The sequence below is a fragment of the Lactuca sativa genome, chromosome 2 (genome assembly GCF_002870075.4).
Source record: "Lactuca sativa cultivar Salinas chromosome 2, Lsat_Salinas_v11, whole genome shotgun sequence".
Classification (NCBI taxonomy): Eukaryota; Viridiplantae; Streptophyta; class Magnoliopsida; order Asterales; family Asteraceae; genus Lactuca; species Lactuca sativa.
This window is the reverse complement of record NC_056624.2, coordinates 20,686,996-20,706,380: the sequence shown is the minus strand read 5'-3', so window position 1 is coordinate 20,706,380 and position 19,385 is coordinate 20,686,996. Positions and strand designations below refer to the sequence as shown.

The window sequence follows — 19,385 nt, the reverse complement described above, 5'->3', positions numbered from 1 at the left end:
ATGTTTAGCTCCAGGTGGCAATTCTTTAATTTTAGAGATCTTTGGAGTACGCCAGGCATACACCCTCGTACGCAAGGCGTACTCCGGAGTGCACTAGACTGCTGGGCGTACGCAGGTATGCATGGAATATGCAGTTAGGGTGCAAACCCTAAGTTTTAGGGCTTGGACCCTTTTTAAGCTCACTTATGGCCTTAATCCCTTTTTCACCTCCAATTTCCCTCCTTATCTTGTAAACCCTAAATGTGCTTATCCTTTTGAAGCTTGTTGTGGCCATTTTTGATGCATTCTTGGAGCTCTTGGAGTAGAAGGAAGAACATTGAAGTGGTGGTTTTGTACTCTAGGATTTGGATCCAACATTTGTGCCCCCTTGTCTACCTTGTGAAGGTAAAAAGCTTCAAACTTGATGATTGAATCTCTTGGATCTAGTTTTGATCAAGTTGTTTCCTTTTTGGTCCTAAAATTAGACTTTGTGAGTAGGAGGTACTCCAAGGTATTTGAGTTGTCCTTTTAAGGGTTTTAGGGTTGATAAGTCATAAAGTTGGGTTCTTAGTCACTTGTTTTCACCTATTCAAGTGTTAGATGGTCTTAATGGGTTAAGAGGCTAAAGGTTTTGGTTTTTAAGGGCTTAACAATCATGCTAGGCCATAAAGTTGGTAACTTTATGGATTAGGACATATTATGGGACCTAGATCTGAAGTTTGGACGTGGGTGCTTAAGGGATTAAGCTCTTGATTAGGAGGTTGGCATGTAGCCTCATACGCAGTGCGTACCTAAGGGTATGGTGAGCGTACGAGGTCAGCACCCCGTCTTCCGGTGAACTGTGGAGTACGCCCCGCATACCGACCGAGTCAACCTGATTGACTCAGTTGACTTTTACCTGGCTTTGACTAGGGTTTGACATAGGGGCATTTTAGGTATTTTGAATGGTAGTTTGAGTTTTGGTGGTTTTTAATTGTAAAGGTGGTCGGTAGTGTGAGTTTCAAAGCAGTGTGTCAGTTTAGCTTTCCGTTTGCCTGTGAGGTGAGTTTTCTCACTATACCCATGGGTCGAAGGCACCAATGTGGAGCCATTTCTTGTTATGTGGAATGCTTGTTGTCTTTGTGATAATTATATAAAAGACCAGGACCTGGTAATTATATGAATGGCCATGATCTGGCCCTTGACAATTATATGAAAGACTAGGATCTGGCCCCTGGCACTTGTATGTAAGTATGGGATTTAGCCCTTGACATTGCAAGGAAAGACCATGGTGGTAGCCCATGGCACTTGTATGTAAGACCAGGATCTTGCCCTCGACATTGCAAGGAAAGACCATAGGGGTAGCCTATTGTATTTGTATGTTTTGTTTATGTGGTACTTTGGGGAAACTCACTAAGCTTTTGTTTACGGTTGTATTTGTGGTTTCAGGTACTTCCTGTACTAAGGGAGGACTCGGCTTGATGACGTAACGTTCGATTCTCACTATTTTCTGCATTTTCGAGATTTTACTTTGATGATTCGACACTATTGATATGTGATGATTTTTGGAATAATGTGATGGTTTTAACTCCTATTTTTTTTAAATGAAAATTTTTATTCTGGTTTTTGGGCTGTTACAAATTGATATCAGAGCCTTGGTTTGAGGGATTCGGGCACACTTTTGGGTGTATCAGAACTTAGATTGAGGAAATGATAATGTTTTTAAAAGAAAAAGAACTTGAAATTTTGAAAAATATTATTTTAAGAAAGAGGGGAGTACGATGTGTGCAATAAGCCGAGGTTAAGTAAGTGTTTCCCAAGTTACCCATACTTATGTATTATGATTAGTATGCTTGATATGTGAATTGCATGCTAGATTAGGGCTAAGGATACCTTCAGGAATCGTATGACAAAACTGCCTGAATTGTGTAATACCTTATAACTTGATAAGATTTAATGCCATGTATTACTTGGAATTGATATCGGCTCAACTATTTGCTATATGCATGATTTAAAAGTTGTATATGCTTAGGACTATATATCACTAGAATGACCGGTTTGCCTCATTTCATGTTCCTTTTTTGGCTGTGGACTTAGGGTAGAATCTTCATCCGACAGTCTATGCGGTCCTATTTTGTGTACAACTTGCATGCATAAGGCAACCATCGGTGTTGATTGAGGTTCTTGGTATTGCCAGTGGTAGGGGATTGAGATTTCCTAGAAGATTCTAGTATATGTATGATGTGTATCATAGGTTGTTATTGGTTGTAGTATGGTAATTTAGAGGAATGAATATTTACCTTGAAGAAGGTATAAGTAGGTGTGGAAGGTAGTATTGGGCCCGTACTACTGGAAGCACATGACAAGTGTAGATCTAGGGATCCTAAGGGTACTTGTGTGTTGCGAGTTTCCCTCGATTGTTTGATGATTGTTTATATCTTGTGTTTCAGTTTGAGGATGGTGGTCACTCGCTTGGTATCATGAGGTACGGGTTCTGGCTTTGGATCGGGTTCAGGTTCTGGCTCAGAACTGATTGATGAGAGGTTGCATGAGCTTATTACAGCCGAGGTTACTTGTGGTATTCTTGATGCTACCCCCGTGATTTTTGGCACCGTCAAGGAAGAGATTATGGAGCTCATGGAGGAGCGACTCAGTTGACTTTGACCTGGCTTTGACTAGGGTTTGACTTAGGGGCATTTTAGGTATTTTGAATGGTAGTTTGAGTTTTGGTGGTTTTTAATTGTAAAGGTGACCGTTAGTGTGAGTTTTAGAGCAGCATGTCAGTTCATCTTTCTGTCTGCCTGTGAGGTGAGTTTTCTCACTATACCCATGGGTCAAAGGCACAGATGCCGACCCATTTCTTGTTATGTAGAATGCTTGTTGTCCTTGTGATAATTGTATGAAAGACTAGGATCTAACCCCTGGTAATTGTATGAAAGAATAGGATCTGGCCCCTGTCAATTATATAAAAGACCAGGATCTCGTCCCTGTCACTTTTATGTAAGACCGGGATTTGTCCCTCGACATCGTATGGAAAGACCATGGGGGTAGCCCATGACCTTCGTATGTAAGACCAAGATTTGGCCCTCAGCATTGCAAGGATAGATCATGGGGGTAGCCCATGGCACTTGTATGTTTTGTGTATGTGGTACTTTGGGGAAACTCACTATGCTTTTGCTTACAGTTGTATTTACGGTTTTAGGTACTTTCGGTACTAAGGGGAATGGCCTGACTTGATAGAGCAATATTCATGCCTCACTATTTTCCGCATTTTCAATATTGTACTCTAGTGATTCGACACTACTGTTATGTGATGATTTTTGGAACAATGTGATGGTTGTAACTCATGTTTTTTTTAAATGAAAAATTTTATTATGTTTTTTGGGCTGTTACAGCTACTAGGCATCATATAAGCAAGCAATTCTATCATGTAATTCCTGAAGATCCCTAGCCTATCACTAGCATGCTGTTCTAACATATCATCATATCAAATAAAAGTGTCTACAAAACTAGTGTTTTCAAATCATTGTTCAAAACAGTGTTTCCCAAGATCAACAACATATAATTAGGTTGTGTATGGGCATGCCTTCGCCTTCCCATGATCCTCAGAAGTACCTACAACCATAACTAAAAACTATAAGCCAACACTTAGTGAGTTTCCCCAAAGTACCACCATAAAAAACACATATCATAAACGAACATGGTCCAATCAGTCATCGGACTGGAATACACTCGGTGTATAGCCATCGGGTTGGATTACTCCCTCCTCGCCCAATCAATCATCAGACTAGAATTCCAACATACAATAGGTCCACTCACACATCATATTAGAATAGCAATATACAACGGGCCCACACAATCATCAGACTGGAATACCCTCGGGTCCACTCAGTCATCGGACTGGAATACCCCCGGTTTATTGACTCACGTACAAAGCAGTAAAGTCTCAACCCAACACAATATGTCGACATATGACAGATAACAAACATAATCAAACAGACAGATAATCAGGCAATCAGAAATCACAGGTAATCCTACAGATCTACCGGTCTACGCATATCAACGACTTGCATATAATCATATAGATATATCCATACTTAACATATCAATGTATAATAGGATATCAATCTAATGGGCCCGCCTTAGTGTCTTTGACCTGTAAGTACAATGAGGAAAACTTACCTCACAGTATGAATAATAGTTGATCAAGTCCTAAATCTGAATCTCAGCTCTACCCATCACTTATCCATCAAAATGACCATTTCTCAAACTTAATCCAAAATACCCAAAATATATGTCACAACTAGCATTTTTAGCTAGGAAATTATATCTATGTATGATCAACTCTTGATGTATCTTGTAACTCTAAGGTTGATGTTATACATATTATTCGTTTAAAAAACAACTATTCAAAATAAAACTCACCCGTGAAGCCCTAAACCTAATTCAATACACTACACTCACTTGACTTTGGGCTAGTAACCCAAACTTCCAGGTTCAAACTCTTATTGGACCAGGATCCTCTTATTTGGCCTAATGGGCAAATAAACCCTCAACTTGATTATTTTGGGTTAAGATACCTCATTTGGGCCCTAATTGGACCCACATTCACTAAGTAATTGATTTTTGGGCCATAAGACTCATCATGGGCCTTACTGGGCCAAAAACCACTTGTTTAGTTTTAACATTCCGGAAACCCATTTCCTTTGTCATTTTGGGCCGTAAACACATATGTGGGCCCAATGGGCCAAAAATCCTTATTGGGCTAACATACTCTCGACTTTTATATGCACAACACAAGCCCAACACCAAATTTCTTTCTTTCCCTCTCTAAATTCTCGACTCCATATAAAAAAAGAATTGCAAATGATGAATGTTTTCCACCTTCATATTGCATGGAGGATATCCATGCATTTACCTCCGATACATCCAAGACTTGCATTGTTATCCAGCATACTTCAAGAACTAGTCTCTCTCTTCTCTCTCTCCCCTCCCATCGGCCGAACCCCTCTCATTATACCTCATCTATTTTTTTTTTATTTCAAACACAATATTCTCTTATAACCTCCTTTCAAACTCAAATAACTCCTCTCATACTTCCCTTCCAAAAATCGTGAGTGTGTATGTGGGTGTTCAAAAGTTCCTCACCAAAGATCCCAACTTGGTAAGTTCTTGTTTAACTCTATGGTTTAAATTCAAGTTTACACTAAATTTTCTCCTTAAATCACTCTCATTTCGTGTTCATGTTCCTAGAACCATCATGATTTCGAAAAATCTCCTCAAGAAGCAATTTAGGCCAAAAACTTCCTTCTTTCTCCTTCAAAACCAATCAAGCCCAAGGTGAGTTCATACCCCTTGTTTTTAGTTTTGATATGTTTTTGGAGGAGAATACAAGTTGCTTTTGTGTTAGATCTATGTATTTATGCATGTACATGTGTGTTTTCATGTTATATGTTGTGATTATGTTATGAAAACATGCTAAATCTTCACCAAACTCCAAATATCTACTAAACTTGGTGATGGTTGTAAACTAAACCATCTTATGTGACTTACTATGAAGTTGAAAGGATTAAACATGCTAAGGATGTTTGAAAACTAAATAAAACCGCATAAGGGGCCATTTTTGACAGATAAACAAAAAGTGAGGTCTGTGTGTTAACTCACGGTTTTGGAGAGGACCAAAAGAGTCATTTCAGATGAAAATGGATCTTTATGACATTCATGGTTTAAAGGGGCCAAAAGTGTTAATTTTCACAAAATTGGCATCTATTTGGGCCTTCACGGTTTTAATGAGCTAAATTTGTCAATTTTCACAAAAATGGGTCTTATTTGGAAACTCACGGTTTCATGGGTCTAAAAAGGTAATTATTGACTTTTTATGGATTAAATTGTCATTTTAAACAAACATCGGCCAAAAATGTAAATTTTCGGTTATTTGGGCTGAAAATGTCATTTCTATTAAATTTGGGCCAAAAATGTTATTTCTATCAAAAGTGGGTTGAAAACGTCATTTTATACAAAATAAGCCCTTAAAAGTAAACTTTCGGTCTTAATGGGCCTAAAGTGTCATTTTTACCAAAAATATGCCTTAATTGTAAATTTTCGGCTTAATGGGCCAAGAATGTCATTTATAATTGAGCTAAAACAAGCAATATAATAACAAAAACGTGCTAATTATGTCATTCTCACTTTTATTGGGCCTTGTTTACCCATTTTGATGTTATTGGGCTTTCGTGGTCCATTTAAATGCTTATTGGGTCTGATACATTCATCACATGTTTATTGGGCCTTAGTGACCCATTTACATGCTTATTGGGCCTGATACATTCATTACATGTTTATTGGGCCTTAGTGACCCATTTACATGCTTATTCGGCCTGATACATTCATTACATGTATATTGGGCCTTGTTGACCCATTTACATGCTTATTAGGCCTATTACATTCATTACATGTTTATTGGGCCTTAGTGATCCATTTACATGATCGACGGACCTTTTATACACATTTCATGCTTATTGGGCCTCATTCATTCATGTACATACCCATTGGGCCTTGTAACGTAAATACATACACATAAACGTTATTTAAAACATTAAACAGTGTGTTACAATATTCGCGTAAACATAATTAAGGTTCTTGTGAGACATTCTTTCATTCGTACCTACCTAGTGTACAACCTTCAGTCCTATAGTTATAACCAGGGTTTCCTGGAGGGAGAGCGAGAGTTTGTGTATAGATCTGTACGGGGTTGACAACCCCACACCTGAGCTGTTCACTACAGTTAGACTAGGCCAGTCTAGGGTGACAAACGTCTTACCTTAAACAAGCGATGCCTGAAAAACGTCATTACATGCAGATCAGTCATATCAAACATGGTTATAACGACTCACATAGAAATTAACTCCGCTGTAAAATTTACGGAATACATATACATTTTTGCAGTTACGAAACTATATATAAACACCATTTCACGGTCTTAGGGTTTAAGACCACAACACTTTTACAAGCAGAAAATATAGGATTTTCCGTGAAACTTACATTATACATTACCTTCTACTTACAACAGAAAATATAGGATGTTCCTTGAATACTCTCTTTACATATTTTTAGAACAGAAACACACATGCTTTAATACAAGATTTGATACAAAACGCCCAAACCATTTTTATAGAAAATATCAGATTTTCTGGTGTTTACAAAGTGAAACAAACTTTTCATATAAGCATGCTTATGAACTCACCAACATTATATATGTTGACGTTTTCAAAATAACTTGTATTCTCAAGAAATCGTTAAGCGGGTTGGTCACCAAGAACACATGAATTTTGTTGTATTTTTGTTATCCTCATACACTTATTATTTTGGAATGTAATCTGTAATCCAATACACTTATGTAAACAATGATGGTAGTATTATTGTATGTATGATGATGATGTTGTCTTGATTCAATTATTTACATTGTGATGCCATTGCAAGATGAAGTCACCTAACCCCCAGACGTTTCCGCCATTCTGGTTCGGGGGTGTGACAATATCCCTAGGTCAAAATTGGTCAAAGTCAAAATCAAAGTCAAGAAAAGTCAACCCAGACCAAGTACGCTGTGCGCACTCGAGATCTAGATAGGTGCTCCCTCAAGCATACGACAGGCGTACGACAAGTTATGCCTAACATACGCAATGACTTAACAACTTTATTTTGAGGGCTTATTTCCTTAAGTCACTACGTTAAACTTTAAGTTGTAGCCCCAAATGGCATCCCAAACCATAAAGTTTGGGGCTTACGTCTATAGATATCATAGGATGCATCCAAGCGAGCATGATCTTTTCTTGTGTTTGAGTTTGGGGTTCTCTCCTTCCGATGAGTTCTGATAGCTATGGGTCTTTAGGGGATTATGACTTTTCCGTTCCTTTCGAGGTATGACCAGGATCGATTAGAGGATCAGAGTTGGAAGAGTGTTCTTAGAGTCCGATAGTCGATGGGCGATTAGCAGGATGATGTTTTGCGAGGGTGGTCTGGCAGGGAGATAGACCACTAGAGTTTCAAGTTCTGGAGAGTCAGATAGAGTATCACAACGGAAATTGGGTCTATCCTTCTTCGGGGTCGAGAGTCCCTGTCAGATTCAGGTGATTTTGGTGGAGATTGTTGTAGTATATGGGGTCTTTTCGGTATTGCTTCTTGGGTTTGGGTTCGATCTTTGATAAGGAGCGATTTCGAGGGAGAAATCTAAGTCAAGTTGTGGAGAATTGTAACATCATGTTTCAGATCGTCTGTGATCAGGGTTCGTGGGCTGCAAACCAGGCATGAAGGGGGTCTCGGGGTTGCAAAGAGTTGCTAGGAGCTTAGGGCATCTCGTCACCTATCTGCGGGTTTGAGGTTCGTGGGAATCGGGGTTATATCGAGGAAGCGATGATAGTTTGATGATTTGGCATGATAAGTCCTTTAGTTGAAAATGATGGCAGCGGAGTACGCTGGGCGTACGTGTGTGTACGCTTAGCGTACTCATGAACATGACTTTTAAGCAGAGCCACCTAGTACGCTGGGCGTACTAGGCACAAAAGGAAAACCCTAATTGAGGAGTTCCCCTATATAAAGAATGAGATGGCCTCATTCCTGGTCTCCAGTCCCAGACACCAAACCCTCCTAACCCTAAATCTTCGTTCTTATAGCTGGAGAGTGCATTTGAGAGCTTGTGAGTGTAATCTTGGGTTCTTGAAGTAGAGAAGAAGCTTTGGAAGAGAAGGAGTGAGAGCCCATAAGTTTGGATCTGAGCTTAGCTGTGTGGAAAGCTTCACATAAAGGTATAAAGCTTCAAGCTTTCTTACCCTTTTGATTTGTGCTTTTCTATGGAGTATTTTTGGGTTTTGTCCCAAAAGATGGAGAGTTCATGAGACAAGGAGCTCCGAAGACCTTGATCTACCCCTTTTCAGTGTACTTTGTGGAGTAGAGTCATAAATACCTAATCTTTGATGTTAGGAGTAGGCCATGCATGAGTTATGAGCTTCATGAGGAAAAAGATGGGTGTTTTGAGTGTTTGTGACCTAATCAGACATACAAAGGCTTAAAGTCACTAACTTTATGGATTAAGAGACATTAGGGAGTCCAACTCTGAGAAATGAGCTAAGGACTTAACGGGTTAAGACCAGGGGAATGGTCTAAAGCAAACTGAGCGTACACCTGACGTAAGATCCAGTACGCCCCGTGTACTGGGTTGATGTCTCAATCAGTTTCATGCATGCATGAGTATACTGAGCGTACCAAGAGAGGTATGCCCTGCATAAATCCTCTGTGGGCGTTTGGGCTAGAGCTCATGTTGGGCCTTAAGGGTGGGCCTGAATCCTTGGGCTTGGGTGTTGGAGACTATGAGCAAGGAAAATATTATAATTATGTATTGGGCCCTTGAGTAGGGATGGTCACTTGGATTTGGGAGTTGGGCCTCGGGAGAGCCCATTCATTATTGGGCCTTGTTGGGCCAAATGAGTTTTAGGGTGTTAATGGGCTAGTTAGTGGATTGCCTTTCTACCTAATGAGTGAGAGTTTGGACTTAGTTCCTTATTGAGTTAATTGTGGGTTTGACATAGAGTTAAAGGCCGGTCCGTAGCAGCAACGTTATAGGGGTTGTTCATCATCCGAGGTGATTCTTCTCATTATACTTTACCATGAGTGGTATTTTGTGTGACAGAGATGTCTTATGTGCTTATCTGTGTATCGTGATATCCTGCATTATTTCTTTGTGATTTATGCCGTGTATTACTCAGAGTTTACAGAGCTAAGACCGGAGGGTCCACAGAGTTAGGACCAGAGGGTCCATCAGAGTTGTGGGACTGGAGGGTCTGACTGAGACACATTGACCGGAGGGTCTTACAGAGTTATAGCCTCGAGTGGCTAATTTGTTGTATGTGGTATTTTGGGGAACTCACTAAACTTCATGCTTACCGTGTTATGTGATATGTGTTTCAGGTTTTCTCAGGATCGCGGGAAGGCACCGGCTTGATTGTACACACCAGAACAAGAGTTATGTTTTGAGGATCCTGGAGTACGAATCAAAACAATTATGAAGTTGTGTTTTGTAAATTAAATTAGTGAGATTTTTGTGAAATGTGTTACGATCGAGAATTATATGATTTTAAAATGAAAAATTTGTTTGAAAATTTCCGGTGTTACATAAAAAAGGATATTGGTCTGTTGTTTTGAGATAACAGTACTCCAATTGCCATTCCTGAAGCATCTATGTTTACATCAAATTGAGAGTTGAAGTTTGGTAGGGCTAACGTCACCAAGTCTTGCATGGCTATCTTAAGTTGTTCAAACGCCTCCTGTGAGTTATTCCACGCAAAAGATTTGAGTTTAAGAATATTAGTTAAAGGTGCTGCAATTTTGGCGTAGAGGGGAACAAATCGACGGTAATATCCCGTCAACCCTAAGTAAGCGTGTAAGGCTGTGAAGGATGTGGGTTGTGGCCATTGTTGTATTACTTGTATATTGTCTGCTTCTGGTACTACTCCAGTTGATGAAATTTTGTGTCCCAGCAAAGAGATCTCATGCATAGCAAACATACATTTGGATGGTTTGGTGTGAAATTGGTGATCCCGTAAGCTTTGAAAAACAAGTCGTAAGTGTTCATAATGAGTATCCAAGGAAGGACTGAAGACTAGGATGTCATCCAAGAAGACTAACACGAACCGCTGAAGGGCGGGTCTGAAGAGATCGTTCATGGCGGACTGAAAAGTGGATGGTGCGTTTGTGAGGCCAAATGGCATGACGAGAAACTCGTAATGTCGTCGATTGTGTGAAATGCTGTTTTATGAAGGTCTTTTTCTGATACTCTTATTTGGTGGTAGCCGGATCAGAGATCTATCTTAGAAAAAATAGTTGCTTCATGTAGCTCGTCAAGGAGTTCATCGATTGTTGGAATGGGGAATCGGTCTCATACTGTCACGACATTTAGTGCTCTGTAGTCTACGAAAAACCTCCATGAGCCATCATTTTTCTTTACTAATAGTACTGGGGATGAAAAGGGGCTTTGGCTTGGTCTAATAACTCCATTGGATGGGCTGGTTTTAAAATTTGTGGATGGTCGAGCTTTTGTGGTTGGCCCAATTTTATCTTCAATTAATTTGGCCAATGAACAGGCTTGATTTAACAAAGTGGGCTTGAGGATGGTGAGTTCGTTTTAAATATCTTGGCGTAACCCTGAAACGAAACAATTCTTTAAACTTTCTGGGGAGAGGCCGTTTACTCTATTGCTGATGCGTTTAAACTCCATTAGATAGGCTTGGATGGTAAAATTCTGGCGTAACTTGAAGAGTGCTGCTTCATGGTTTTCATAAGATGATGGTCCAAAGAGAAGTTCTAGTTCCCTTTTGAATTGTGTCCACGATCCTAGCAGATTGTTCTGAGACAAATGTTTGTAACAGGATAGTGCATTGCCTATGATATAAAACGATGTGAGGGGAACACGTTGGATGGGTGGGACTTGGTAGAATGTGAAATAATTGTCAGCCTGAAAAATCCAGTCCAATGGATTGGATCCGTCGAACAGGGGTAAGGAAATGTAAATTAGAAACAATTCAAAAGGTTGAGATGTGAATGAAAGCACCAATTGATAGTTTAACCCTTAGAGGGGGTAAGGCTCCAGTACGTAAATGTAAATCCGAAACAAGAACTGAGGTAATTTTTCTGATCTTTTTTATGCAATCCTAAGTCTTTAAATACAAGAAGGGAAACAAAGCAAGCTAATAATGCATGGGAAGGAAAAGGGAACATGGAAAAAGAAATGGAAACATGGGAGAAAATGTCTTCCTAACTGCATGCAGAAAAGTAGGACGTGGATGACTGCTTCAGTCTTCAAGCCTTGCTGGTCGCTTGGTTATTGGGTTGGACTCCTTAAATTGGCTTACTGGGCTCGTATCAAGGTCGTTTGCGTCGATGAAGACGCAAATATGAGGTTGGAGGCCGTTACTTTCAGATTTTAAAATCATGAAGGACAACCCTTGGGAACTTAAGACCCTACTCGATCCGTGAAATCTGAAATCAAAGTGATTTGGTTCTGTTTTTGCAAACACACACAGAGAGATAGAAAGTGTATTAGAGGTATTTTGCTGTTTTTGAGTTGAGATAGAGTACGGTGGGTTTTCGTCAAAGACTTGGAAGCTGATGTTCACGAAGTATGGAAAAAATATGACATCCAATTAGCGATAGTTTGTTTGGTGCTGAATGGTTTCTTGTATGACCCATACATAAGGGGAGGTAGCCAAAATCGACAGATAGTAGCCGATATCTTAGGATTCAATATTGACTCAAGAGATATATGAACGAATCGATCGATTCAATTGCAGAGTTGGTTAATTATTTGACTGATTCAAATTAACAAAGAGTCGAGTCAAAAGAAGAGATAAAAAGTAAGAAAGGGAAGATAAGGAGCATAAGTTAAACTAAGTATAATAATGTAAGATTTAAACTATAATATTATTATATTTATGGATTGTTGTATTTTTATGTAGTATGATATATATATATATATATATATATATATATATATATATATATATATATATATATATATATATATATATATATATATATATATACACACTAACCGTTTATACCCGCGCAAAGCGGCGGCGCGACAAATAGTTTGTTTCGACAATTAATTTCTTTTTGATGGAGAATGATTATTTTCAATTCAATCATTAGTTTGTTTTAGGAAACATGTCATATTAAAAATAAAGAAAATTCATGAAATAACCAAATTATAGGGTGTTGAGTATTTATTTGGATGAAAATAGATCTGGTCAAAACCTTGGAAGAGAAGATTTATAGGAGTTTGTTTAAATTTTAATATTATTTTATTATTGATTAGTTGTACAATTAGTTTAATGATTTGGACATCTTAAAAAATATTATTATTTTATTCAATCTATTTTTAGAAATAGTAGAATTTGTTTTATAAGACAGTAAAACTATATATATATATATATATATATATATATATATATATATATATATATATAGACTTAGGTTATTTTGTTTTTACTAAGTATTGTGTGCTAAAATGCACAGATCTAGACGAACGGATGAAATTAATCAATGAACATGATTTGAGAGTGTATGATATTACAATGGGGTAACATGTACTATATAATCACACAATTTTTAGCAAAAGAGTATTTTGGACAATTAACTACATTTATAAAAGGAAATTTTCGGATTTTTAGGGATGATTAATTCTCCTAATTAAAAAAAACTGAATTTTTTAATTAATTCAATTTTAATTTTTACCGATTTTATTCTATCAGAATATTTTTTGTTAGAATGATACTCTTTCAGAATTTTATTCTAATAGAATATTATTGAAGAAAAACAAAATTCTTGAATAAGATGTTGAAAAATAACAAACATTCTAATATATTCTTATACATCCGAACTTAAATACAAATTCATACATATTCTTACAGACTAAAAGTCTTATACATTTTAATATAGTTATAAATATTCTAAAAGAATATCAACAAAAATGAATAACATTCTTAAAAAATAACAACATTCTGCTAGAATACTCTCGTTCTCCATGTTTTCTTCTTGAATTCTTGAATTCTGAAAGAATATTGCTATTTTTGTATGTTGAATCCTGAAATTTTGAAAGAATACTGTTGTTTTTCTTCATTCTTTGAGAATGAAGTGTCACATATCTCTTTTTTTTTTTCATAAATTACCTCATCATTCATGCATCATGCTAACATACATTAAATTCCAACATAATATCTGAATCATGAATATTTGAAAGAAACATATGTTCCTGCTTACATCACCTCAAAAAATACACACCAACTTTTAGTTTTTGTTTTCTTCTTATTATCTACAAAACTCAGAAGTTTTTAGTTTTTTTTTATATAATTTTACTCAATTCAAATGGTTTAGAAAAACAAAACAACTAAAGCCAATATATGCGAAACAAGATTCTAACATAAATTGACTTCTATATTCAAAATCACTACAATAAAACATAGAAGAACAAGTATAAAAACAATTCCAAACCAATTACTAAATTAGAGTTTTATAATCAAAGTATCTATTCAAAATTCAAAGAGAAGAATTGATAGTTCCCACTATCTGATTCTTTAAGAATGGCATAAACAATTAATGTATAAAAATTCCACTGATTTAGAAATGATCGTGTGTCTCTACGGATTTAGATTGGGGAATAATTTCTTGGATAGGAGGTTTATTATCAATAAGAGAAATCAAGATCAAGCTGCAGATAAAAAGAAAAACAAACTGAAGTAAAACCTGATGAACGACTCCCCCTCGAGGGGTTTATTTCCTGGAGAGGTAATAAAAGAATGGTTGTCATGATCTTCGTAATGTTTGGAAGCGAAGAGACCTTCAGTGCCGCCATGAAAGAGGAAAGCGTGCAATTGAGGAGTGAAGAGCTCGTTGCGATACTCATGAATCAATGCTCCGATTGGTACGATTGAGTAATCGCATAAGTACAATAAACCCAAAATAAACCCTAGCAGTACTTCGCCATTGTAGAATCGAAAGCCCTCTTTGAGGTGATTGCTGATTGATTCCAGCAGGGAGAGTCGAGAGGAGCGGTGATAAGTTCTGGACTTTGATTCGGACTCTTGGAGAGCACGGCGGGGGGGGGGGGGGGGGGTACAACCCACATCTTAAATATTTAGGGTTGGGTTGTGAAGAAGTGGAGCAGAAGATGAAGGCAGGTCGTTCTTCCTCCTTTTATTTTGGTGATTTTAAAATCAAATCCCTCATTTATCTCAATTACCATAAATTTTGAGTCATGATTTACTAATTTACCCTTATTAATTTATTTAATGATTAAATTATTCCTAAATTCCAATTGGTGCATTCATGCACACAATATTTGCTAAAAACATTGAACCAAATGGAACACTTTCTGCTGCTGAAAACAAGTTTGATGATAAAATATAAAATGTATTTTTATTACTATGAACAACTGCTACATCAGCAAAATAAGTTGCAGGGTTATGCGAGAATATGTCAAAATACAACCTGTTCCCCTTTTCTCGATTAGCATTAGCATCCATCTATAACTCCAACATTGATCTCTATAATAAAGATCAATTTCAACTAATCAAACATATTATATAAGGTAAGAGAGGTGAAGGGAATCTCATCCTACACCAGGTTTGATTTTGGAGTTACATCAAAAATAGATTTTCGAGTTCAACATGACTTTATCAATGTATACATACACGAGATCATGTGCAACTTTTCTAATTTTGCAGCTGCTGGAGTATTGCTTCTAGAAAAGACCTCAAGAAATTTCTATTTGTAAGCTTCTTTTTGCTTCAATCTTTTATAGTCACTTAAATATAGACATGTATTTTCTTAATCACATTATTGATCAGGTTATTGTTATTTTTCTAGGTTATCTCATACATCAATTGTCACACCCCAAAACCAAGAACGGCGGAAACGTTCTGGGGCGGAGGACGTCATGTAAAGTATCACGGCACAGTAAAAGTAAACAAGCAAACAACATCATCCATTGCATTAAATATATAATTTTAATACAAGTGTGTTCTTTACAGTTATAGACACCAAAAATAATGTGAATCAAAATAATAAGATGAGTCTTGGATGCGCTCCATCTTCTCAAAAGCTGGCATTGGTACCTGTCTACTGATGACCTGAGAATACAAGTTATTTTGAAAGAGCTTATCAACATTAAGCTGTTGAGTTCATAAGTATTTTAGTGTTGGTGGTTGTATCAAAACGTTTGAACATAGTTTTTAAACAATAGTTTGTAAACATTAGTTATAAAAGTATGTGAATGTTTGTAAAAGTTTGAATCTCTCAGAAAAACCTATATTTTCTATTAAAAGTAGCCTTCTACCATGGCGTAACTGTTTTGTACGTTTGTTTATCGTAAAAGTGTGTAATTTTCCCAAGTGTAACTATCATTATCAAATTATAGTTTGTACATTAATGTTTAAGTGAAATAATCACTAAATGTATGTAAGGGATAAATTATTGTAGTACTGTAGTGTTGTATTATAGGAACTACTGCTGTACTAATTACCTTAAACCGGATTTATATTAAGATATCATGTGATTAATTGCACCATACTATTGATTGGTAACAATGACATACGAATGGTCGTAGAACGGAATGACTTTTGGGACCCGCAGACCTGCAGGTCCGGCTGTAGCTAGCAGCAAGGTGTAGGATAGTCAATCCAGTATAGATCTATACGCAAACTCACGCTCTCCCTCCAAGAGAATTCTGGCTACAACTCGGGCCATGACATTTAAGGCATGCTCTAATACAGTGGATCACAATTGTTAACGTATTCATGTATATGTAATGTAATGTTACTTGTTCAAGTATCGTTGTATATGTTCTCTTCCTAGCATAGTTGTATATGTTCTTCTCTAGTATAGCTGTATATGTTATCATAGTATTATAATGTATATGTTCTCATAGTAATGTAATGTATATGTTTCTCATAGGACTAAGTACTGACTCATGAATGAACTGACTCATTGATCTAGTAATAGTATAAGTGTAATCCTGTGTTACCCCGATGGTAACTTACTAATGATGTAACTGATACGCATGAATATGGAAGTACTTTTATGTCTATATATGCATATATGATATATAATTAATATTGAAACGACCCTCGGACGGCTACCCGACATCCCACCAGACCACATCCAAATCGAGAAAAAGGAAATAGGGCAGACGGCCTTCCTAAGCCTTTTAAACATTTCTTATATATCTGTACATATATGGACATGCAAATTATAAGAAGTATATTAAAGTTTAAATAAAAGTATTTGATAAGTAAAAGAGTTTGTAAAACATTTTGAAGTAAAACGGTTTGATAAACAGTTTGGACAGTGATAAAATCATTGGTTTTATAGTTATTAATCACATGTGATTGATGTAATAACTATAAGTATTCAACTTGTATTCCCCCCATAAAAGCATTTAAAACATTTTAAAGTATTTCAAAGGTTAATTAAAGGGGTATGAACTCACCTGTAGTGAGTGGTTCTGATGACAATGTTGGATTAGTTGCTAGGCGTCAAGTGGTGACTTGAGTACACACGCGAATCCTATTTAGCATATATTGGCACATATATGGATATAATTAGTGTTATGAACAACTAATTGATGATTTTGGGACCACCTTAGGGACTAGTAAACACTTATAATGAAGTGTTATAATCATATATGATTGTATGAGGGTTTATAAGGCTATACAAGAGGGTGTATGGCCAAAATACACACTATATGTGTGTGTGCGGCCAGGTGTGCGGCCTGGTGTGCTGCCAGCACATGTGTGCAGTCATGTGTGCGACCATGTGTGCTGCCAGATGGTGTGTGCTGCCAGAAACATGGTGTTCTTGGTGTTCTTGGTACCTTTTATGAAGATCTTCAAAGAGAATGGATGATACTTGAGAGGATTTCGTGTTCTATGATTGAAGAAGTGAAGGAAGTGTTCAAAAATGATTTAAGTGTGGTATACATAGGTTGAGTGTGCGGTTGGGAAGGGTGTGAGGCCGCAAACATGAGTGTGTGGCCGGACACTCCATGTGTTGGAGTGTTTGGCCCGGTTTTGATTCCTACACTTCGAGTTAACCCTTTTTAACACTCCTACCTTGATTATATCACATTTAGAATGCTTCATTAGGCTCTAAAGGGTACTACCATATAGTAAAATAAGTCTAATATTGGAAGAATTGAAGAGTGCATGCGAGAAGTTTTTCGGGTTGTCACATCATCCCCCCGTTAGAGGGAATTTCGTCCCGATATTTGAGTTTAAGTTACTGGATTATTACAAATAACTAAGTAAAAAGATGAGGATATTTCAGTTTCATCTGATCCTCTCGCTCCCATGTAAATTCCGGTCCTCGCTTGGCGTTCCAGCGAACATTTACAATCGGGATGCGACTTTGTTTCGTCTGTTTGACTTCACGGTCCATGACCTCTACAGGTTCTTCCACGAAGTTGAGGCTCTCGTTGATCTCGATCTCGTCGAGTGGGATTACAAGAGTCACGTCGGACAGACACTTTTTCAAGTTAGAAATGTGGAAGGTAGAATGTAAGTTACGAAGTTCGTTCGGTAGATTGAGTTTGTAAGCCACTGGGCCAATTCTGGCGAGAATCTCGAAAGGCCCAATGTACCTTGGATTCAGCTTTCCACGCTTTCCGAAGCGTATCAAGCCCTTCCAGGGTGAGACCTTCAATAAAACACGGTCGCCCACCTGGAATTCCAATGGTTTTCTACGTTTATCGGCATAGCTTTTCTGTCGGTCTCTGGAGGCTTTCAATCGTTCACAGATCTGAACGATCTTCTCCGTCGTTTCCCGAATGATTTCCGGGCCTGTCTATAGGTCTCGTGTGCTTGCTATATAAAGTACATATACGAGTCACGAGTAATAGGAAGTGGTAACGGTCGATGGATGTTCATATTTGAGTATTTGCTGATGGAATGCCTCACATCAAGGTGACAGGATTCGAACCTATGGCCCTCTGTACCCAAAACAGATGCGCTGACCAGACTGCGCTACACCTCGTCTCACCACCCCGGAGCATATAGATCCACCCGATGGATGAACACTCAAACCGAACTCACCCATCCTTTTGGGCACAGGGACGCGAGAACCTAAGAAACATCTTTTTTTTTCGAAATCTGCCTCCAGCAAGATAGGGCGACGCAAAAAAGCCGTATAGTGCAGGAGCGATCACATTTTTTGGCTGACTCTTGCACTTGAATTTCAAAATTCGGCTCGCTCCCGGCCTTTGGACCCTTGGCCCGCTTAGAAGTGGATTCGAACCACTGACACAAGGATTTTCAGTCCTTTGCTCTAACCAGCTGAGCTACCTGAACCACTTTCCTAAAATATGTTTTATTCATCGAATAGCACCCTACCTTACCACTTGACTAGTAAAAAGCCCTTGTACTAAAAAAAAGAGAATTGATAGGCCTTTTTCGCTTCTTCGCCAAGCTTTCGAGCAGCTCTTTCAACTGCCGCCTAATCCCCCAACATGCTCAAGAACCGAGAGCCGTCCAGTCCCTGGACAGCCGGAGGGAGCTTGCTTATAGAAAGAAGATAGGCCGATCAAACAAAAAGAACGCGCAAAGGTCTCTCCGCTCCTAGTCACTAAGTAGTGCTATTCTGGGGGGCTGAGTACTGTCAGAAACTTGCCCCTTAGCTAACTGGGTGTCACCCACTTCAGCCCAGCACAGAGGGGATCTGCACTTCCGGCCATAGAGGGCTTCAAATGGGGCAGTCTTGATGCTCGTGTGATAACTGTTATTGTAGGAAAATTTGACAAGAGGTAAGTGAGTATCCCATGCCTTTCCAAAGTCAATTACACAGGCTCTCAGCATATCTTCCAGTGTTTGAATGGTCCTCTCACTTTGCCC

The 19,385-nt window shown here is 38.0% G+C and overlaps 1 non-coding gene across 1 annotated transcript; it reads right to left on the bottom strand.

Annotated features, from left to right (window-relative positions):
- Window positions 1–18,456: 18,456 nt before the first annotated feature.
- Window positions 18,457–18,531, bottom strand: TRNAP-UGG (transfer RNA proline (anticodon UGG)). The gene has a single exon. It is a non-coding gene; the product is annotated as a tRNA-Pro (tRNA).
- Between the last annotated feature and the right edge of the window lie 854 nt (window positions 18,532–19,385).